The 23,674-nt window shown below is 37.1% G+C and overlaps 2 long non-coding RNA genes across 4 annotated transcripts in view; one reads left to right on the forward strand and one right to left on the reverse strand.

Annotated features, from left to right (window-relative positions):
- Positions 1-23,674, forward strand: part of LOC131814845 (uncharacterized) — a 180,348-nt gene that overhangs the window by 38,367 nt on the left and 118,307 nt on the right. The gene's annotated exons all lie outside the window — the stretch shown is intronic.
- Positions 3,459-14,960, reverse strand: LOC131814846 (uncharacterized). Its single transcript, XR_009347473.1, has 3 exons — positions 14,940-14,960; positions 10,329-10,626; positions 3,459-10,239 (listed from the first exon to the last, which is right to left on the reverse strand). It is a non-coding gene; the product is annotated as an uncharacterized LOC131814846 (long non-coding RNA).

The following is a 23,674-nucleotide window of genomic DNA, read 5'->3' on the forward strand; positions in this document are numbered from 1 at the left end:
TGAAACATTGACCAAGAATCACTGAATCTTTTCCTTGGGACATTTCTAATTGATCTCTTAGAGTCAAATAATTTTCTGGCAGCTGAAGAGAGCTGAGAGTTATTATTAATCTGATACTCATCATACTTGATGTTGATGAAAGTAAGTAGGATAATCTATATTTGTATCCACCTAGTCCCACTCCTGCTTACTGACAGGATAAAATACGTATGCTATATGTTGTCTATATTCTTTATCTATATAGATATAAAGATAGGTAGATAAAGAGACATAGTCTATATACTTATTTTTACGTCTATTTATCTATGTCATGTAGTTTATCACCCAGAACAGGATTTATTTGTGGGCTGAAGGAGGGCACGGTTAAATCATGCCAGGACAAGATGTGTAAGCCAGTACTGCACCAGGTAAAGCAGTTAAGCAGGGGCCTCCTACGTATCAAGAAAGTATAGCACAATGGTGAAGGGTATAAGGTTAAAAAAAAAAAAGAAAGAAAGAACAGTCTCTAACATTTTATTAGTATGTGATCCTGAACAAACAATTCAACCTGTCTAAGCCTTGGTTTTCTCAACTTTAGAATTTAAGATAATATCTTTGTTCCTCTATAGCTCTTTTTAACACAGCTACCAGAGCGATCCCTCCAGAATGCAGTTGAGTTCTGAGTACATGGGTGAAAGGTGGAAGACCAGTCAGAAAACTGCTTTGTCCAAACCAAAGGTGACTTTAGTTTGGACCAGAGTAGTAGTAATAAAGATAATGAGAAGATGTAAGATTCTGGAGATAATTTGAAGGTAGGGCCTATAAGATTTTTTTGGTGAGAGAATGAGATGTTAAGGATGAATTTTAAGTTATTTGGGGGCTAAGTAACTCAAGAATAAACCCGGTGTTCCTCAGGTTGGGAAGACTATGAGTGGAATAGAAGATCAGGAGTCTCATTTCTGAAATGTTATGTTTGAGGGGGTGTCTGGGTGGCTCAGTCATTAAATGTCCGCCTTCGGCTCAGGTCATGATCCCAGAGTCCTCAGATCGAGTCCTACTTCAGGCTCCCTGGGCTCCTGCTCAACAAGAAGCTTGCTTCTCCCTCTCCCACTGCCCCTGCTTGTGTTCCCTCTCTCTGTCTCTCTCTCTCTATTCAAATAAATACATAAAAACTTTTTTAAAAAAGATTTTATGTATTTATTTGAACACAGAGAGAGAGAGGGAGAGTGCACAAGTAGGCAGAGAGGCAGGCAGAGAGAGAGAGAGGGAAGCAGGCTCCCTGCTGAGCAGAGAGCCCGATGCAGGACTCGATCCCAGGACCCTGAGATCATGACTTGTGCCGAAGGCTGAGGCTTAACCCACTGAGCCACCCAGGCGCCCCTAAATAGATAAAATCTTTAAAAAAAAAAAAGAAATGTTATGTTTGAGATGTATATTAAACATCTAAATAGAGGTATTAAGTAAGATCCTGAAGTCTGTAGTTTAGGAGAGAGTTCGAACTGGAGATGTACACTTGGAAGTCATCAGATGAAGGATATGAGACCAGATAACATCCCTAGGAGAGTGGTGGTAGATAGGGAAGAGGAGAGATCCAAGGCCTGAGCCTTGCACATTATGGCTAAAAGAGAAGGTAAAAGAGAAGGAAGGAAGCAGCAAAGAATAGAATATTGAGAAGGAGCAGCTGGAGTGGTAGAAGAAAACCCAAAGTGCCTTGGGAGAGAACAAATTAATATTTATTAATGGGAAGAAGATGACCAACTGTCTCATATACTTTTTTTTTTTAAGATTTTATTTATTTGACGGAGACAGAGCATAAGCAGGGGGAGCAGCAGAGGTTGAGGGAGAAGCAGGCTCCCCGCTAAGCAGGGAGCCCGATGTGGGGCTTGATCCCAGGACGCCAGGGTCACGACCCGAGCTGAAGGCAGACACTTAACGGATTAAGCCACCCAGGCACCCCTCTCACATACTTCTGATAGATCAAGTCAGATGAGAACTTGGAATTTAGTGACATGGAGGTCTTTGGGAAATGGCGGGTACAACGTTTAAAATAGAAGGTTTTAAAAGAAGACGGGAAGAGAGAAATAGGCGACAGCAAACCTAGGTAATTCTTGAGATTTTCTCTAACAGGGAGAAAAGAAATGAAGTGATAGGTGGAAAGGAAAGTGAGATCAAGAGCATTTTTTCCCAAGATGGACAATCATCAAGTAGAAAAGAAAAAGAATTGAAAATATAGCAGTGAGAAATGAGATTTGTGGCGCAATGTCAAAAAGGAGTAGAGCTAGCACACAAATTGGAGTGGATGGTCTTTGCTTATAACTCAGGCAGTTCACCTATAATAATAAAAGCACGTGTCAATAGGTAGGCGAGGGTTAATGTGAAGAGAGGTCATAGTCCCTGGTTTGTTCTGGGTATGAGCCTGGCCATTCCTTAAGTGACTTACTGTCTGCCCAGTAAGTGTAGTAGCAGAGAGCTGCATGTCCACTATGGACCCTTTAATAAGACATGCTATGCCTAATATATTAGTGTGAGTTTGGTGTTTCCAGTGTTTAAGACAACAAACGTCTTGGGTTTTATCTTACTTCCATGTAAATTTCTCCAAATCAAGTTATTTCTCTAAATTTCAGTTTCTTCATTTATTGAGGAAAGAGAGAGACAGAGAGAGAATTTACCTCAGTCTCATTGCTCTTCCTAGAGATGACTACTGTTAACAGCTTGGTATGTGTCTCTCCCTTTACAAACTGGCCTCTGGTGTCTTTATCAGGTTAGCAAAGTAGTATTTTGTCTTTGTAAAAATCAAAAGAAGAAGAAAAAATCAGCCATTTGTTATCTCACTATACAGAGATGGATATTTTAGTGTATCTCCTATTAGTCCTTGATTGCATATATTTATAATATACATATTTTACATAATTGTAATTTTAGTGCATGTACAGTTGCCTGTCTTTAAAAAAAATTTAACATTATATCATAGACATTCTCCCATGTTACTAACAATTTTTTTAGAAACATCTTTTTTTTTTAAATTTTTAATTTTTTATAAACATATATTTTTATCCCCAGGGGTACAGGTCTGTGAATCGCCAGGTTTACACACTTCACAGCACTCACCAAAGCACATACCCTCCCCAATGTCCATAACCCCACCCCCCTTCTCCCAACCCCCCTCCCCCCAGCAACCCTCAGTTTGTTTTGTGAGATTAAGAGTCACTTATGGTTTGTCTCCCTCCCAATCCCATCTTGAGAAACATCTTATTTTTAATGAGAGCGTATTTCTTTAGTTAGGCATGGTCTCATAATTTACTTAACCATTTACTATAATCTAGCTGTGTTTGAGGGATGAGACAAGCCCAGGGTCCCCCTACTACTCTGCCATCCTAACTCCTTTGGACAATTATTTACTATAATATTGGAAATTTCCAATGTTATTGCAACTATAAATAATGTTGGGATAAATTATCTCTGTTTAGAAGGTGAGAATATTTCTTTCTCTCTTGAATAATTTGTGTCTTCCTTTATTGACCCCTCTGAGTTTTTTGTAGGGAGGGAGACTAGGTACCATGTTAATTATTGAATCTCTTCATCTGGGTAAGTGCCTCACATCTACTGAGCCATTTATATCAAAGGAATAATGGTGGGGACAATAATGATGATCATGCATCTTTGGTTACTTATTAATGCCATCTGCACGGTAAAACATTAATGAGCTTACACTTTTGACCCGTGAAAAGTGCTTTTAATTAGAATTCTTTTCTTTGACTTTTTGCTATTTGATTCTGCCAGACTTCTGGATCCTTTGAACATATTGTCCATTGTTTGGAGTACTAAATGAGCTTGCTGGTTTTGAGCTGACTTAAACATGATGATAGAAAAACAATGATTAAAAACAAATATCCCTCTAAACTTTGGACATTGCACTGAATATAGGATGAATGTTATAGTGATTAAGAATTCCCACAGTCTATTTTGTTTAAAAAAATCATAAAACTTTTGCATAATAGACACTCAGGATTACAAATGAAAACAAAAACATAAAAATGATCCATCTAAATAGTAATCAAATAAATAAAAATAACTACTAAAATTAGATGACCTTCAAACCTATGAAATTAATAAAGACTTTTTAAAAATGAAATATCTCAATTTTGTGAAGAATAAAGAAAAATAAGTATTCAAAAGAGCTTATTGGCCAGTGAGCCTGTAAAATGATTCTATTTGGTCAACTTGGAAATAAACATTAATGCCTTAAAACCTGCCTTTTCTTTGAACCAGAATTTTTACTTAGAGAAGTGTATCCTAAATAAATAATTATTACTATAGATTTTGGTAGAATTTAGCAACAAAAATGTGCATTTGGCATTTTAATATTAAGAAATGAAAAGAAATAGTCTCAATATTAATTTATTCAGTCAATACATATTATTGAATCCTGGTATATGCCAAATTCCATCATTCCTCAGTATCTTTGGGTACAATGGCGAACCAGGTAGGGTTTTTCCCATCAAATACCTATAGTCCAGATGATACATCCATTCCATGGAATTCTAGGCACTCATTAAGAATGTTGCTATATACTCTGGAAAACAACATGGAGGTTCCTCCAAAAATTTGAACTAGAGCTACCCTAGGACCCAGCACTTGCACTACTGGGTGTTTACCCCAAAGATACAAATGCAGTAATCTAAAGGGGCATGTGCACCCCAATGTTTACAGCAGCAATATCTACAATAGCCAAACTATAGAAAGAGTTTGTATGTCCATCGACAGATGAATGGATAAAGAAGATGTGGTATGTACGTATATGTGTATATACACCATGGTATATTAGGCAGCCATCAAAAAATGAAATTCTGCTTTTTGCAACAATGTGGATGGAACTAGTGGGTATTATGCTAAGCGCAGTAAGTCAACCAGAGAAAAAAAATTATGATCTCACTGAATGGTATGTGGAATTTTAAAAACAAGGCAGAGAATCATAGGGGAAGAAAGAAAAAAAAATGAAACAAGACAAAGCCAGAGAGGGAGATAAACCATAAGAGGCTCCTAACCTCAGGAAACAAACTGAGGGTTGTTGGAGGTGAGGGGGATGGGTAATGGACATTGGGGAGGTTATATGCTATGGTGAGCACTGTGAATTGTGTAAGACCGATGAATCACATACCTGTACCCCTGAAACAAATAATACATTATATGTTAATAATCAAAATAAATAAATAAAAGGAAAAAAGAAGGCAGGGGGTGGTGGAGAATGATATTGTAGACTTCAGCTTCAGCCAGGATGGAATTATGGGTTTGGATTTACTCTACTATGTTAACTGAAAAGTACCAGAGAAATTATACAGAGTAATTTTTAAGTATCGGACAACAAGCAGTGTAGGACTGACAAAAAAGAAATAAACCAGATGAGTATAAGATTATACTAGGTTATTATCTAGAGGAAATGAGATGGGGGGGGGAGGGAAAGTCTCTGCTAGTCTTGCTGAATTAAAGAGATGGAAGTCAGAGTTTGGGGAAGTCAAGGCTGCCAGAATTTTTAGAGTGGAGTACTAAGGGGAAAGAACTCAAAAAGAGAGAGCTCCAGAGATCTCTAGAGGGATCCCCTGGAGTGTTTGAGTAGTGATCTGTGCACATGTGAGAGGATATTGAGGCCAAGGAAGTAACTGCTAGAAGGATGAGTAGAAGAATATTTGGAGAACACAGGGTTGGCAAATATTCATGTTTTTACCAGCTAGAGCTCAAAGATTTCACAGAGCACAATACTTGGAAAGTTACCACTTTAATAATGGAGATAAATTGGACTTGACTAAAGGCTGCTCTGGACCTTCTCTAACAGAGCTTAAAAGCAAAACTAAAAAGGTTGCAGCTGGTTGCAAATAACTGTACATCAGAACAGAATCCAGCAACCAGGGATGTAAATTTCACTCTTCCTGGCAATCAATAAAAAATTCTTGGTCATGCATAGAAGTAGAAACATACAAACCCACAGTCAGAGAAAAAAACAGCCAATAGAAAGAAATTCAGAAATTACAAAAATGCAGGAACAAGCAAAAAGAGGACATCAAAACAGCTTTTATTACTATATTTTTTATGTTCAAAGAGGTAAGGAGAACATGATAATGAAAGGAACTTAAGTGAGAAGACAGAGTTTAGAGATGAGAAATAAAATATAAGAAATGAGAAATACATTGGATTAGATTAACAGCAGAAGGCACTGTAGAAAAAGAGATCAGTTTGAAGACACAGCAATACAAACTATCCAAAATGAAGCAAAGGTATAAAAAAAGTTAAAAAGGAAAAAAGCATCAGTGATGTGTGAGGCAAAAGAAAGCAGTCTAACACATGTGTTACTAGCAATATGGAATCCTAGGAAAAGGTGGGTAGAAAAAATAGAAAATAATTATTTTTGGAAATGGGCAAAAGTTCAGAAGTTGATTGAAAAGGGGAAGGTAACTTTTTATTATTATTATGGTTTATCTCCCTCTCTGGCTTTGTCTTATTTCATTTTTTTCCTTTTTTCCCCTATGATCCTCTGCCTTGTTCTTCAAATTCCACATATCATTCAGTGATATCATAAGATAATTGTTTTTCTCTGATTGACTTATTTCGCTTAGCATAATACCCACTAGTTCCATCCACATTTTTGCAAAAAGCAGGATTTCATTTTTTGATGGCTGCCTAATATTCCATATATATATATATTCCATTGCCATGTATCTACATCCCATTCTATATATATTCCATCCACATTCCATTCCATATGTGTGTGCATATATATGCACACACACACACATACATACATACCAAATATTCTTCATCCATTCATCTGTCAATGGACATCTGGGCTCTTTCCATAGTTTGGCATTGCTGCTATAAACATCGGGGTGCAACGTGCCCCTTTGGATCACTGCATTTGTATCTTTGGGGTAAATAGACTGTAGTGCAATTGCTGGGTCATAGGGTAGCTTTATTTTCAACTTTTTGGGGAACCTCCATGCTCTTTTCCAGAGTGGCTGCACCACCTTGCATTCCCATCCACAGTGTAGGAAGGTTCCTCTTTCTCCGCATCCTCACCAACATCTGTAGTTTCCTGACTTGTTAATTTTCGCCATTCTGACTGGTGTGAGGTGGTATCTCACTGTGGTTTTGATTTGTATTTCGCTGATGCTGAGTCATGTGTCCTGTGTCTATTGGCCATTTGGATGTCTTCTTTGTCATGTCTCTATTGGCCATTGGATGTCTTCTTTGCAGAAATGTCTGTTCATGTGTTCTGCCCATTTCTTGATTGGGTTATTTGTTCTTTGGTGTTGAGTTTGATAAGTTCTTTATAGATTTTGGATACTAGCCCTTTATCTGATATGTCACTTGCAGATATCTTCTCCCATTCTGTGAGTTGTCTTTTGGTTTTGTTGACTATTTCTTTTGCTGTGCAAAAGCTTTTTATCTTGATGAAGTCCTAATACTTAGTTTTTGCCCTTGCTTCCCTTGCCTTTGGTGATGTTTCTGGGAAGAAGCTGCTGCAGCTGAGGTTGAATAGGTTTCTGCCTTTGTTCTCCTTAAGGATTTTGATGGATTCCTATCTCACTTGAGGTCTTTCACCCATTTTGAGTCTATTTTTGTCAATGGTATAAGGAAATGGTGCAGTTTCGTTCTGCATGTGGCTGTCCAATTTTCCCAACACCACTTGTTGAAGGGACTGTTTTTTTTCCATTTGGACATTCTTTCCTGCTCTGTTGAAGAGTAGTTGACTATAGAGTTGAAGGTCAATTTCTGGGCTCTCTGTTCTGTTCCATTGATCTATGTGTCTATCATACTGTCTTAATGATTACGGCTTTTTAATAGAGCCTGAAGTCTGGAATTGTGATGCTGCCAGCTTTGGCTTTCTTTTTCAACATTCCTCTGACTATCTGGGGTCTTTTCTGGTTCCACATAAATTTTGGTATTATTTGTTCCATTTCTTTGAAAAAAATTGATGGTATTTTGATAGGGATTACAAAAGGTAACTTTTTGGATGATGGATTCTATATCATGACTGAGGTGGTGGTTAAACAACATTGTTCATATGTCAAATCTCATAAATTTATACTTAAAATTGGAAATTTCACTGTAAACTTACTTCCATAAAAAGTTAAAGAATGGTGTCTTTCCAAAAAATGATGTGGAGAAACATGAAATGGTGTTCAAGAGGTAGTAGTTTAAAAAAAAACATAAAATATACTTACATTAAGATTACAGTTTTGAAAAAAAATGTAGAAAAAGACTGAAGTGATATATGACAAAATATTAGCAACACTAATTACTGTATAAGAAAAAATTTAAAAAATAAATTATTGTTTCTTATTTTTGTCTTTATTTTGAATTTTTATTTAGTTTTTTCTCCCACCAAGAAAATACAGTATTGATGTACCAAAGAAAAGAATTGCTAATTTTTTCCTCAAGAAATCTCATAGTTTGGGTGATGGTCTGCACAAACACATGCTAATGGTTCCTGAGAGAGAGGAAAATATGAATATTTTCCCTCTGAAATGGAAAAGACACCAGCATCTTTGTAGTACCTCTGTTCCCCAAATTAGCTGAATATAGTAATTCAACATCATGACTTGTGTAAAAGAGTACTCTTTGATAATATGGTGTTGGAAAACCAATTCAACCAGTGAAATCTGAGAAGATAATTTATTGGCTCCTATAAGTGAAAAATCTAGACTTCAGGTATAGCTGGATCTAGTTTTAAGCATCAAGGCTTTTCTTCTATCTCCACAGCTTTCAGCTCTGTTTTTCTTTTTGATGACTTCATTCTTTAGTTGTCAAGTAGCCTTGATAAGTGTTAAGTTCATGTTATGGAGTCCATGTATAGTTTTCGTTTCTGCCAATATCACCATGTTGCTCATGAGCTAATCAGCAAACACTGGGGAGGCAGTAAGGAGATGTGGCTTGTTCATCTTTCCAGTTTCTCCCTGTGGTCTCTTGATGAGCATTCATGTAGTCTATGGAAATTCTCACAATCGGAATCCATTCAGATATTTACATACCTTTCTGCGAACTTCACCCTTAATCCTCTAGTCTCCAGATATCTGAATGTCTGTCCAGACCATTAGCAGGTCCCAGTGCATCTGTATAGATCTAATCTCAGACCATTGCTATTGACAAGAAAACTGGAAAAAGAGATTTCAAATTTCTATTCAGAGTGAGGTTTCCCTTCTTCACTGTCCCTTAGGAGCACCCCTAAATGTGTATGAAACATTTCAACAACCCTTTTAGCTGGTGCTTGAAAATCATGCAGAATCTTCTCTAAACCCAGTTCTAGATTTTTTCCTCTGTAGTCAGTCATTCACAGGTCACTCTCCAGAATCCTAAGTATTAGCTGAAGAGGGCTGGCATTAGGTCAGAGGTAGGCATGATGGAATTATTAACCACTTGCTCATACAGCTTATGCTTTTAGAATGTGTTTGTCCTTTGAGACCTATAGAAAAACACTTCTACTTGATGATAATATGCTCCAGGGTGAACTCAGTTTATGGTGAGGAAGATGAGATAATCCAGTCACAATGGTCATCTGGTGTCCCGTGACTGCACAATTAGTCTCTGTCAGAGTTTAACAGCAAGGTGTTTCTCTTAAGGGAAATAATGATTTGCAGAAAAGGGCATGACCTTCACCAAAACCCCTAGGGGCCACTACATGACTCTTGTATTGGTATTTGCCATTGGCTCTATTCAGCATCCTTATTTTCTCATTTGATATTTTAAACACTTTGGATCTGATGAGTCATAAAGGCCAAGTAGCAGAGCTGCTTGAACTATGGTTCATACCAGATAGAAAGCTCTCTACTGATTTGTGTCCCACTCAAAGTAAGAAGCTTTTAGGTTCAGTCAATGTGTCAGAGAAACACATTAATGGGAATGTTTCTCCAATTCCAGAAGAAGGCCATGAAATCTTTTGCTTTTTTTTTTTTTTTTCCCCTGTGAGAAAGGGTAGAAGGTTAGTAACTTTACCTGCACGTTGGGGGTGCTATTTCAACCTGTCCCAAATCAGTGGACTCCCAGAAACTTTACTGAAGTTTCAGATCCTGATATCATCTTGGATTTTCTTCATTCTTTTTATATACATTGTCTTACCAAGTTATCTAGTGTAACATGCTTCTTTTTGTCATATGGAGGATCAGTGAGATACGAGATGGCATTTTTAAGGGATCCATTGAGTAGGTCTTTGTACAGATCCAGGAAATTGAACGGAAGGAACATGAAGATAGGGATTTTGATGTCTGCATACTGAAGAAAAGAAATAAAGAATTTTCTTTATTAGTAGCTATATATCAGATCCTAAGGACAATATTGATTTACTTAAGCAAAGTGACTACCTCTAGAAGAGCAGATACAATTAGATATGCTACTTGATTAAATTTATAATAATCCGCTGTTATTCTGTAAGACCCATCTTCCTGCTACAATGATCAAAAGGTAAGGTAAATGGAAACATGATAAAAATCACGATCCATGGGCACATGTGTGGCTCAGTCAGTAAGTCTGCCTTTGGCTCAGGTCGTGATCCCAGGGTACTGGGATGAAGTCCCATGTTGGGCTCCCTAGTCAGCAGAGAGCCTGTTTCTTCCTCTTGCACTCCTCCTGCTTGTGTTCCCTCCCTCGCTGTGTCTCTCTCTGTCAAAAAAAAAAAAAAAAATACGATCCATGCATCTTTCATTTTTGATGGTGGAACTCATGTTTGTATTAGTGGTTGGGAGTTCAAAGAGTTTTTAATTGTCCATTTCTATCATTCCACAGTTCAGGGCACTAATGTGCAGATTCTGGGTCTACCTCTTCCAACTATACACCCAACTTGGAATATAATCACACGATGGCTTTATGGTTGCACTGGACCTATGAGTAGATGGGCTTCTCTGATATTATAATCCCTAACTATGAATGCTGTATTGCAGGATAGGTCTCTAGGAAATAGCACATAGCACATCAATAAAGATTCAAAGTACTGGGTATTTCCCTTTTTGACAACTTCTCTTGTCATATGGCATACTTCCCATATCTTCCATAAAAAATGCTAGAAGGAAGATGGCCAATACTTGCTTTTCCATGGCTGCAAGTATTTTTTCCTCAAAGGTACCTTTCTTTTCCTTCCAGGTCTATGAAATGATCAGAGAATGGGATGAGGAGAGTGGCTTCCTATTATAGTGGCTCAAATCAGCCTTTTATCTGCCACACCATTAATACCAAGTGGATTTTTATTGTATTCAGCCTCAGTCAGGTCTGGTGATAGTTTCCAGACTGCCCTCATTGCCTTAAGCCTCTGTTGCCTGTAGGTATACCTGGCAGAAATATCTGTCTGGTTACGTTCTGCGATGGGCAGAACAATGCCTCTAAAGATGTCCACAATTTGGGGTGCCTGGATGGCTCAGTGGGTTAAAGCCTCTGCCTTTGGTTCAGGTCACTATCCCAGGGTCCTGGGATCCAGCCCCGCATCCAGCTCTCTGCTCAGCGGGGAGCCTGCTTCTCGGTCTCTCTCTGCCTGCCTCTCTGCCTACTTGTGATCTCTGTCTGTCAAATAAATAAATAAAATCTTAAAAAAAAAAAAAAAGATGTCCACATTTTAATCTCTGGAACTTGTGAATGTGCTAAATTACATGGCAAAGAAAAATTAATGCAGATGAAATGAATGTCGCTAATCAGCTGACCTTAAAATAGAGAGAGCCTGGATTCTCCTAGTGGACCCAGTAGAATCACAGGGATTCTTAGAAGTGGGAGAGGAAGGCAGAAGAGAGGGAGTATCAGAGGAAGTCGGGACAGGGAAGAATAGTCAGAAAGCTGCAATGTTACTGGCTTTCAAGATGAAGAAAGAAGCCTGTAAAAGCTGAGAAAGGCAATTAAATGGATTATTGTCTGGAGACTCCAGAAAGGAATGCAACCCTGCTGATACCCTGCGTTTAGGGCTTTTGACTTCCAAAAGTATAATAGAATTTTGTACTGTTTTTTGTTTTTAAAAGTTTGTCTTATTGGGATGCCTGGGTGACTCAGTTGGTTAAGCATCTGCCTTTGGCTCAGGTCATGAGCTTCCAGCCCCATGTCAGGATCTCTGCTCGGTGGAGAGCTTGCTTCTCCCTGATGCTCTGCCTGCTTATGCGCTCTCTCTCTCTCTCTCTCTCTCTCTGTCAAATAAATAAATAAAATCTTAGAAAAGAAAGCTTGTCTTATTTATTATTTTATATAGAGAGTGAGGGAGTGCAGGAGCACGAGCAGGAGGAGGGAAGGGCAGAGAGAGAGAGAAAGATGCCTCAAGCAGACTCTTTGCTGAGCGGGGAGCCCCACACGGTGATCCCAGGACCTGATATGACCAGAGCCGAAATCAAGAGTCGAACTGCTCAACTGACTAAGCCACGCAGGTGCCCCAGAATTTTGTGTTGTTTTAAGCCACGAAGTTTGTAGTAACTTATTACAGCAGCAATAGAAAATAAGCAGATTCCTAGTTTTAAGAAACTAAAGGGTTATTTTTAGTAGAGACGTACTGAAATAGATTTTTCAAGTAGCTCACAGAACCTCCAGGAAGGCGGGAAGGCAAGCCCCAGAGGTCCTTGTCAGAAGCCATAACACAGTCCGCCTGCAGACGTGCTTCACCGACCTGCAGCACCCCCCTGGGGCATTGTACTGTCCACAGCAATGCTAGACACTGGGCCTCAACCACTGTCGCTTCTGGAGAAATAAGGAATGAGTCGCTCCCTGCTTGGATTCCTCTCGTCCTATTTGAGTGCTTCTATTCCCATTTGCATCCCCACCCAGGCAGGGTTTTGACCCTTAGAGGACAACCAGCAAGCCTGAGTCTGAACTCCTTCATTTTTTCCTCTATCTCCTCTCATTCCCAGATTCCCCAGTGATTAAGAGGGTTTTTTTCTCCTTTCTTTGAGTTGAGAGTTCTATCATATCCTGAGTTCTCTCGCGCTTCACTTTCCAGTGTTGTCTTTCAGGCTCTCTAGCTCTTGGTACTTCAAGGAAAGCCCATGGAGTCTGCAAATTTCCATTCCTTCTTAACGAAACCTGGGATCAAAATTAAAAATGGAACCAATAAATATAATTTGCCCATTAAAGCTGAACAATATAACTCCTTTGGTCTTTAAACAAAGAGAAAGTGTTAAAGGTTCTTGATACCAGGTTGGTATACCAGGATAGTATTTCCAGAATAGCATCCCTGCACCACCAGCTCTGGAGTGGATGCTTGAAAACAAGCTGTTCTTATTATTTTATGTGAATATACCTATTCAAATGAAACCAGTGAGTAATGCTTAACTTTATGCATAAATATTGGAGTTGCTCAGCAATGTACTAGAGCTCTATACCATTTACTCACTCGTTCTCTCATTCATTCATTCGACAAATATATATGAAGAGGCCATTATATACTAGGACTAAGTGTTCCAGAACACTTGTTCCAGAACACTTAAGTAACACCATAAATTTTTTTTAGAATTTAGGCAAAATCAGTGTTAGGTGCTTTTAATAGTGATATTTTTTACAAAGCACCTCCAGGTTCTTTAGTAATTAAGTTGCATATGGCCCCACATGGATTCGGTATATACCAAATCTACCCGTTAACCAATAGTAATTTTTCAACGTAGTGTCCCAGTTCAAGGAGGCTAAATCATTTCCTCTGTCCCCCGCTCAGTATCGGCTAAGTCTGGAGAGAATGATCCACTTGGTGCTGAGTGGCACTGCAAATCTTTCTGCTTGACCAAACCCAATCCAGCATAACTGGCACATTCCCGGTTCTGTTCACTTATTTTTCCTTTTTGTCCAGCCCTGGCCACAAACTCTGACATTGGCCATGGCAGTGGTAAGTTGTACTGAATCCAAGAAGTGCCGCTTAGCTCACTGATTTCTGGAAAGGGAAACCACTGGTAAGATTGGATTGGTGTCTGTCTGTTACTGAGGAGAAAAGGCAATATCCCAAGCCGCACAGTCCTGACTACATCTTTCTGACCCTCTGTTTTCTGTTTTTTTGTAAATTATTATGATTAGACTTTACATAGTGAGGTCATTGAGGAAGCAAGTAATTGGAAACATCTTGGTTATACTATAGCTCATATGTAAATCATAGCCAGTTAATAAGATAGTATGTTGGGCTCATATAAATTTATAAAACTTAATTTTAACCAGTTCTCAGTAATGATAAAAATATAAGCAATTTTCCAGAGGCCATATGACTTTTTTTGTATGTGTGATGGAGATTTTGAGTGTTTTGCTGTATGTGAAATGGCAATTTTTCATGTGCAAAATCAGCTTTTCGAAAGATAGCAGTAGATATGTCAAGATAAAACTGAAGATGCTTACCCATGCAGGAAAATGTCATATGTAGCTAGATTGACTTGTAAGTGCAAAATCTCCTTATAGCTTTTTTAATCCTCAAAAACGTGTGTTTTCCCTGTGTGCTAGGAACACTCACATGGGTAGCTCACCAGTTGTGACATGCCTAGTATGAGGACTATTTCTTTGGAAAATGAACTCAAATTACCTGTACTTCAGGGACTATTAAGTCAAATGCCTGAGAGATTCTTTGGAACCAAGATGATTAAGATATTTTCTAATTTTTAAGCTGATTCTATGCAGCATATATGTTCCTAGAAAGCTATTTTAAACTATGTATTTGTAAAGTTCATCATTTTTCAGTGTAGTAAATGATATTATTATTTAGAGGAATTCCCAAACAAGTATCCAGAGCAAAAATCATCTTGCATTCTGACTAATCATAACATAATTTAGCTATTTTGTAAATTTTTTTTCTTAAAAGCAGGGCATACCTACTTTATATTTAACATAGATTAAGGAATTTGCAGGTGCTAGATTTTTATTTGTTAATGTATAAAGTGTACAGATCTTAACTGTACATTTTGATAGTTTTGACAATGTATCTACCAAAGAGAACATCCCAATAAAGATGTAGAACATTTCTACGACTTGTGCAATTGCCTTACCTGCCTTTGCAGTCAGTCCCCTCTGTCTCCTCCTCTCTCCCAACAATTGTTCTGTTCTCTATTATCATAGTTTAGTCTATTCTTGAACCTTCTAAAAATAGAATACACTCTTGCATTTGGATTCTTTTGCTCAATAAAATGTTTTTGAAATTTGAGATTCATGTTGATATGGATATCAATAGTTCATTTTTTTATTACTGTGCAGCTTTCCATTTTATGATTATATCACAATATGACCATTCTTTTATTGATGGATGTTTTCGTTTCCAGTTTCGGGTTACTAGGAATAAAGCTGCTACGAACGTTCTTATTAAAAAAGTCCTTTTTTTTTTTTTTTGCCTAGGAGTAGAATTCTTGGGTCATAAAGTAGGGATATGTATCACTTACATAGAACAAAAATTTTCTGAAGTGGTTGCAGCATTTTTCTCTCCAATCTGTAATATGAGATTTCCAAATGTTTCATATCTGTGCCAATATTCACATTTTAAGTTTTTAAGCTCTAGTTATTTGAGTGGTATATAGTAGTATCTTGTGGTTCCAATTTGAATTTCCCTGATGACTAATGATGTTGAGCACTCTTCACTTGCTTCTTAGTCATTTATGTGCCTTGTGTTTCTTCTTTTTTTTTAAGAGACATTTTCTTTATTTATTAGAGAGAGACAGAGAGAGAGAGAGAGCATGCACAAGCAGGAGGAGTGGCAGGCATAGGGAGAAGCAGGCTTTCCGCAGAGTAGGGAGCCTGATGCAGGGCTCAATCCCAGGACCCTGAGATCATGACCTGAGCCGAAGGCAGACAGTCAACCAACTGAGCCATCCAGGCACCCCTTGTGTTTCTTTTTTAAATTACATTTTCAAGTTATACCTATTTAAAAAATTGTATTGCATTTATTATTGATTTACAGTAGTAGTTTATATATTCTGGATATATATCAAATATGTGTAAGTAATATTTCTCAGTTTCTGGATTATTTATTCATTTTCTTAATGTGTTGCTGATGAGCAAAAGTTTCTAATTTTGATTAAGTCCACTTGATTATGTTTCATTTATGATTAGCACGTTTTTCGGTCTTGTCTGCAAAATCTTTACCTATCCCAAGGTCATAAACATGATCTCTGAATTTTTCTTCTAGGGGCTTTACAGTTTTAAGTTTTATGCTCAATTGCTAACTTTTTATATAGTGTAAGATAGAAGTTCAGACTGTCCTTTCCCATATGCGTATACATCTTTTTCTGCACCATATGTTGAAAAGGCATCCCTCCCTCCCACTTAATTGCATTAATACCTTGTCAACAATTTTCCATCTAGAAAGGATCTATTATTTGACCCAATTAAATTCCACCAATCTAGTGTATATCTACACACTAATATTAGACTATCTTGGTTACTGTGGCTTATAGTAAACCTTGAAATCAGTTGCTAAAAGTAGTTTAATTTTGTTATATGGACTTCATAACCTGAAACCTGAAATCATCTATTATGTTTGTTTCCTTATGGATTTCTTAGGATTTTCTATGTACAAAATCAAGTCATCAACAAATAAAGACAATTACAAATTTCCTTTTCTAATATTTGTGTTCTTTAAAAAATTTTTTTACCTCATTGCACTGGCTAAGATTCCCAGTTCAAACTTAAATAGAAGAGCCATTCTAGGAGAAATTGTTTCTAATCTTAGGAGAAATATGTTAGTCTTTCACTGCTAAGTATAATGTTGACTGTGTTTTTTATAGGCGTCCTGGTAAGTAATAAGATGTATATTATTATATAATCTGCCACCAAATCCTCTCACAGAACGTTTAAGAAAACTTGTAATCTCCTGAGTGACAGGGATGCTAAGAGCATCTCATGTTAATATTTGGTCTTTGATCTCAGTTCCTGACACTGAGTTCCTAAATCCTTTGGAATTTCTGGAGTGATAGGAGACTCTTGTTCTAATGAGGTGATAGTTGGTGGACTCATTGTCGTCTGGATAATTATCCAGACAACTTTAGGAGTGGGACTGGTCACCAGAAAGACCAAACCATAGTTAGTAGCTTGGAACTTTTAATCCTCCTCTCCCATCCTCAAAAGAGAGGATAAGCGTTAGAGATTTAATTAAATCTTCATTATGCCTACATGACGAAGCCTCCATAACAATCCCGAAAGTACAGCGCTTGGAGAATCTGGGTTGGTGAGCACAGCCATGTGGTAAGAGGGTGGTACATCTTAACTCTACAGGGACAAAAGTTCCTTAAACTAAGGATACTTTTAGACCTCACCCGATATACTTCTTCATCTGGTTGTTCATTTGTATCCTTTATCATATCCTTTATGATGTAAACTGACAAATGTAAGTAAGTATTTCCCTGAGTTCTGTGAGACATTCCAGAAAATCATTGGTCCTGAAAAGAGGGTTATGGGAACATCTAGCTTATAGCTGCTCAGTTATAGGGATGGGAGGTCCAGAGTTGCATCTGGCATCTGAAATGGGTAAAGTCTATGAGCCCTTAACTTGGGTTATTTGACCCTAACTCCAGGTAGATAGTGTCAGAATTGAATTGTAGGACACTTAGCTGTTATCAGATGGGTTGGTGTAGGGGAAAACCCCATACATTTGATGTCGGAAGTGTTGGTGAGAGCAGAGGAAAGAAAAACATAGTTTCTTTTTATGATTTTTAAAATCACATTTAAGATATTCCCTTTCTATTCCCAGTTTTCCCAATTTATAGACTTGAATTTTATCATATTCTATGTTTTTAATGAGATACTGTAATAATAAATTACACTGAATGGCTTATCTTGTATTCCCAGGAAAGAGCCTATTAGTAATGATATGTAATACTCTTTATATATTACTAGATTTGATTTACTAGTATTTTGTCAAGAATTTTTGCATTTATATTCAGTAGAGTTATTGGTATCTACTTTTCTTGAAATGGTCTTGTCAGGTTTTACTATTAGGTTTATCCTGGCCCCATAAAACACATTGGGAAGTTTCCTCCTTTAATTTCTGAGTTTGCTTAGAATTTGTATTAGTTCTGCCTTTAATGTTTGATAGAAGTTGACTAATGAAACTACTTAAGTTTTGAGGTATCTTTGTGGGAAAGTTTAAATATTTCCATAAATGTACATATCTTAAACAGTTATATGAATGTTCAGAATTTTTTTTATTACTTCTTGTGACAGTTTTCATAATATTTGTTTTTAACGGATTTTTCCCATTTGATCTAAGTTAGAAAATTTATTGACATAAAGTTTTTCATGATACTCTCTTATTCTCTTAATGTCCATAGTGATGTCTTTTTTTTTTTTTAAGATTTTATTTATTTATTCGACAGAGAGAGATCACAAGTAGGCAGAGAGGCAGGCAGAGAGAGAGAGAGGAGGAAGCAGGCTCCCTGCTGAGCAGAGAGCCCGACGTGGGACTCGATCCCAGGACCCTGAGATCATGACCTGAGCCGAAGGCAGCGGCTTAACCCACTGAGCCACCCAGGCGCCCCACAGTGATGTCTTTATTCCATTCCTGATATTGGTAATTTGTGACTTTTCTTTCTTTCTTTCTTTTTTTTCTTGATCAGTCTTGACAAAGTTAATCACTTAGAAAATCTTTTCAAAGATTTAGCTTTTGGCTTTTTTATTTTACCTATTGCCTTTTTTATAATCTCATTGTTTTCCAGTTTCAAATGTTTTCTTTCTTTTAATTAATTTGAGTTTAATTAGCTCATCTTTTTCCAGCTTCTTTATGTAGAAGTGTAGGTCATTATTTTAATATGTTTCTTCTTTTTAATACAAAGCTAGAAACTACCCTGAAAGCACAATTTTAGCTATCCCCCACAAATTTTGACTTCTTTAACATCTTGCTTGAGATATTTTCTAACTTACTTTTAAATTGTTTCTTTGACGTATGGATTATTTAGAGATAGGTTTGTTAATTTCCAGAGTCTGGGTTTTTTTTTTTCCATATGTCTATTTACAACTGATTTCTATTTAATTCTGTTGTAGTCAGAGAAGTCCCCTGTATAATTAAGTTCTTTGAAAATTTTTGAGATTTGATTTATGCCCTATCACATGGTCCTTGTAGGTATTTGTTCCATGTGCATTTGAAGAAAAAGTATTTTGTGTGGTTGTTGGTTGTGCTTTATAAATATGAAGTACATCAGTTTGGTTTTTAGTGCTGGTTAAAAATTCACTATCCTTATTGATTTTTTTCTCTATTTGATACAGTAATATAATGACTGAAGGAAAAAATGTATATTCCATCTCTGTCTATAGATTTGTCTCTTTTTCCCTTCAGTTCTGTCCGTTTTTGCTTCATATATTTTGCAGCTCTGTCATTAGATGCTTATGCATTTAAGATTACTACTTAAAAATAAGTGTTTACTATGGTGAGGGCTGTGAACTGTGTAAGACTGATGAATTGCAGACCTGTACCCCTGAAACAAATAATACATTATATGTTAATAAAAATTATTTTAAAAAAAAGATTACCATATGTTCTTAATGAATTGACCTTTTTAGCATTACGGAGTATCTTTGGTAATATTCCTTGTCTTGAAGTCTATTTTGTCTTATAGTAACATAATCAACAAGAAAATAGTAGACTTTAAAATGCTTTATGTTTATTTCTTTTATCTGCCCACGACCTGTCCCTCCTGCTGTCCTTGGCCGTGTTAGGACACTAGCAGGCCACAGGTGGTATCAGGCACTGCTGGTCACTGCAGTTCTCTTAATCCTGGCAGTACTGAGACCAGAGCAGGGAAGCCATGTGAGTAGTTTGTGTCTCAGGCTATCTGAAAAGGAGGATTTGGCTTTCTCTACTTTTGGAAATGTTTTTGATTTTTGCTTCTGTTAAGCTAGTAAAGGTATTGTTTTGCCTGAGGGAGATTACAACTGAAAGTATTTTCAGGTGGTATCACTTTGCTAAGAATTATAAAGTTCATTTTTCTTCAGCTGTCTTGATTTTCAATATTTTTACATACTAGAGGAGTTCTATGGCATTTTGATTTGAAAAGTTTGAGATTCACTGCACTGAAAGTTCCAGTCTGAGAGCCAAGAAAATGGTATTTTTGCTTGTTTAAAATTCCAAATGTATGACTTAAGCCCAGTCCTTTAAAATTGATCCCAACAAAGAACAAAGATAGTGATGTGTATCCTAACCTACAATTCATGGAATTTTATAATTGGATATGACCTTAGAGATTATCTGCTCTTACCTGGTAATTTTATGTGTAAGGAGAATGAGACTTTGAAAATCTCAGTAATTTGCCTCAACACATTCAGTTTGTTCAAAGCTGATTGGAATTTGAACCCTGGATTCTTGTTACCAATCTAATGTGATTTGTTTTTTAAATCAAAGTATGGTAAATTTAGAGAACATTTAGAAAGACTGCAAGATTCCAAAATAATGAGTCTACACAAATCGTGACTAATATAATGTGTTAAGTGATATAAGACATTAAAAAATGCTGTTCTGTGAATTTCAAAAGGCATATTTATTTTTACAGCTGAGTTTAAGCTCAAGCAAATATGTTAGAAGAGCCCCACAAATTCTTGTCAAGTACCAAATAATCTGATTTAGAGAAAATATCACTTTCTTCTTTATTATTCACATAAAACACCAATTTGTATAGCTTTCAAAGATTACAAATGTTTCATTTGACCCTTACAAAGAGCAGTATAAAAATAATTGCTAATATTAACTTTACTGTGTGCCAGTAAAGTTTACTGTGTGCCAGGAGCTATTCTAAGTGCTTTCTACCTATTAACTTCATCCTTAAAACAGCCCTTATTACTATTACCGCCCTTATTTTATAGATGGGCAAGCCAATGCACAGAAACAAAGTGACTTTTTCAGCTTTGAGGCTGAGCCAGGACTGGCCCTAGAATGGATAGATGTCTCAGCCACTTTGCTATGGACCTTCTTAAGTGGGCAGAACAAAGGTACAGATTGTTCTTTATCTCTTTCCCATGGTTTGGTTTGGTTTTATTTTCCCAGTGCTGCTGTTTACACAGAACAACTTTACCTAAGTACCCCTTCCAAGGCCATATGATGCATTATACAATTTGGCACTGGCCACATTTAGGGCATTAGAGAGAATGTTTCTCATAGTTGGTTTTTTTTTTTTTTTAACTTTTTTATATTTGAGCCTTCAAACCACAGTGATTAATCCTTAGACAATATATCTTGTTTTCTACTTCAACTTTTATGACCAATAGGTCTTTCCTCTGGCAAAATTTATTTCAGAAAAAGATGTAATTTCATGTAATTATTTTTCTATATTCTAAAAAAAAAGAAGAAAATCAACAGAATGAAAAGACAAATCACAGACTGGGAGTGAATATTTGTAAAAGACTCTTTTTAAAATAATTTTTTATTTTTTTAGTAAACATATAATATATTATTAGCCCCAGAGGTACAGGTCTGTGAATCGCCAGGTTTACACACTTCACAGCACTCACCATGGCACATGACCTCCCCAATGTCCATAACCCAGCCACTCTCTCTCCCTACCCCCCTCTTCCCAGCAACCCTCAGTTTGTTTTGTGAGATTAAGAGTCTCTTATGGTTTGACTCCCTCCCGATCCCATCTTGTTTCATTTATTCTGTAAAAGACTCTTTTGATAAAGAACTGTTATCTAAAATATACAAAGAACTCTTAAAACTGAACGATAAGAAAACAACCCATAAAAAAATAAGCCAGAGACCTTAAGTGACACCTCATTGAAGATCTACAGATGGCCAATAAGCATATGAAAAGATGTTCTATGTCACTCACATGTCATCCAGGAAATACAAATTAAGGCAGCAACGAGGTACCTGTACACATCTATTAAAATGGCCAAAATATAGAATCCTGACAATACCCAGTGCTAAGGGTGTGTAAGAACAGGAAGTCTCCTTCATTGGTGGTAGTAATACAAAATGGTACCACCACTTTGGAAGACAATTCGGACAGTTTTTTAGAAATCTAAACATACTCTTACCAAGTGATCCACCAGATGTTCATTGGTATTTTCTCAAAGGAGATAAAAACATGTCCACACCAAACCTGCACATGGTTGGTGGTAGCACCTAAAACTTGAAAGTAACAAAGATGTCCTTCAAAAGTGAATGGAAAGATAAAACTGTGGTACATCCAGACGATGGAATATTATTCAGCATGAAAAAGAAATGAGCCATCAATCCACAAAAAGATGTGGAGGAAATTTAGATGCCTATTACTAAGAGAAAGATGACAATCTGAAAAGGACACATACTGTATGAGTCCAGCTTATGACATTCTGGAAAAGACAAAACTATGGAGACAGTAAAAGGATCAATGGTTCCTAGGGGAAGTGGTAAATAGGTGAGGCACAGAGGATATTTAGGGCAGTGAAAATATTCTGTATGGTACTGTAATGATAGATACATGTCATTATACATTTGTCCAAACACAGAATGTACAGCAACAGGGGTGAAACTTGATGTCAACTATGGACTTGAGTGGTTATAGGGCAATATAAATTCACCAGTTATAAAAAATGGATCTTTCTGGGGAATGTTGATAATGGCGCAGGCTGTGCTTGTAGGGGTCAGGGAGTATATGGGAAATCTCTATACCTCCCTCTTCATTTTGCTGTGCATAAAACTGATCTAGAAAAATAAAGTCTTTTTTAAAAAGATTTTATTTAAGTAATAGAGAAGAGAGAATATGAGAGAGCATAAGCAGGAGGAGTGGCAGAGGGAGAAGAAGAAGCAGGCTCCCTGTGGACCAAGGAGCCCATGGGGGCTCAGTGCTCGATCCCAGGATCTGAGATCATGACCTGAGCTGAAGGCAGTTGCTTAACCAAATGAACCACCCAGGCACCCTGAAAAATAAATTCTTTAAAAGGAAAAGAAGAGGCACTCGGTGTCTCAGTTGGTTGAGTGTCTGACTCTTGATTTTGGCTCAGATCACCATCTCAGGGTTATGGGACTGAGGCCCATTGTGGGTGCTATGCTCAGCAGGGAGTCTGCTTCTCTTCCTCTCTCTCTCTACCCCTCCCCTACTCTCTCTCTCTGTCTCTTTCAGATAAATAAATAATTCTTAAAAAGAAAAAGAAGATAACCATTTGTATGTCTTCATAGGAGAAGTGTCTGTTCATATCTTCTGCCCATTTTTTGATATGATTGTCTGTTTTGTGTGTGTTGAGTTTGAGGAGTTCCTTATAGATCCTAGATATCAACCTTTTGTCTGTACTGTCATTTGCAAATACTTTCTCCCATTCTGTGGGTTGCCTCTTTGTTTTGTTGACTCTTTTCTTTGCTGTGCAGAAGCTTTTGATCTTGATGAAGTCCCAGAAGTTCATTTTTGCTTTTGTTTCCTTTGCCTTTGGAGACATATCTTGAAAGAAGTTGCTGTGGCTGATATTGAAGAGGTTACTGCCTATGTTATCCTCTAGATTCTGATGGATTCCTGTCTCATGTTGAAGTCTTTTATCCATTTTCAGTAAGAGAATGGTCGAGTTTCATTCTTCTATATAGACACTTCTCCAGTGAAGACATACAAATGGCTATCAGACACATGAAAAAATGTTCATCATCACTAGCCATCAGGGAGATTCATTGACATTCAATGACATTGAGATACCACCTTACACCAGTTAGAATGGCCAAAATTAGCTAGACAGGAAACAACATGTGTTGGAGAGGATGTGGAGAAAGGGGAACCCTCTTACACTGTTGGTGGGAATGCAAGTTGGTGCAGTCACTTTGGAAAACAGTGTGAAGATTCCTCAA

The sequence above is a fragment of the Mustela lutreola genome, chromosome 14 (genome assembly GCF_030435805.1).
Source record: "Mustela lutreola isolate mMusLut2 chromosome 14, mMusLut2.pri, whole genome shotgun sequence".
NCBI lineage: Eukaryota > Metazoa > Chordata > Mammalia > Carnivora > Mustelidae > Mustela > Mustela lutreola.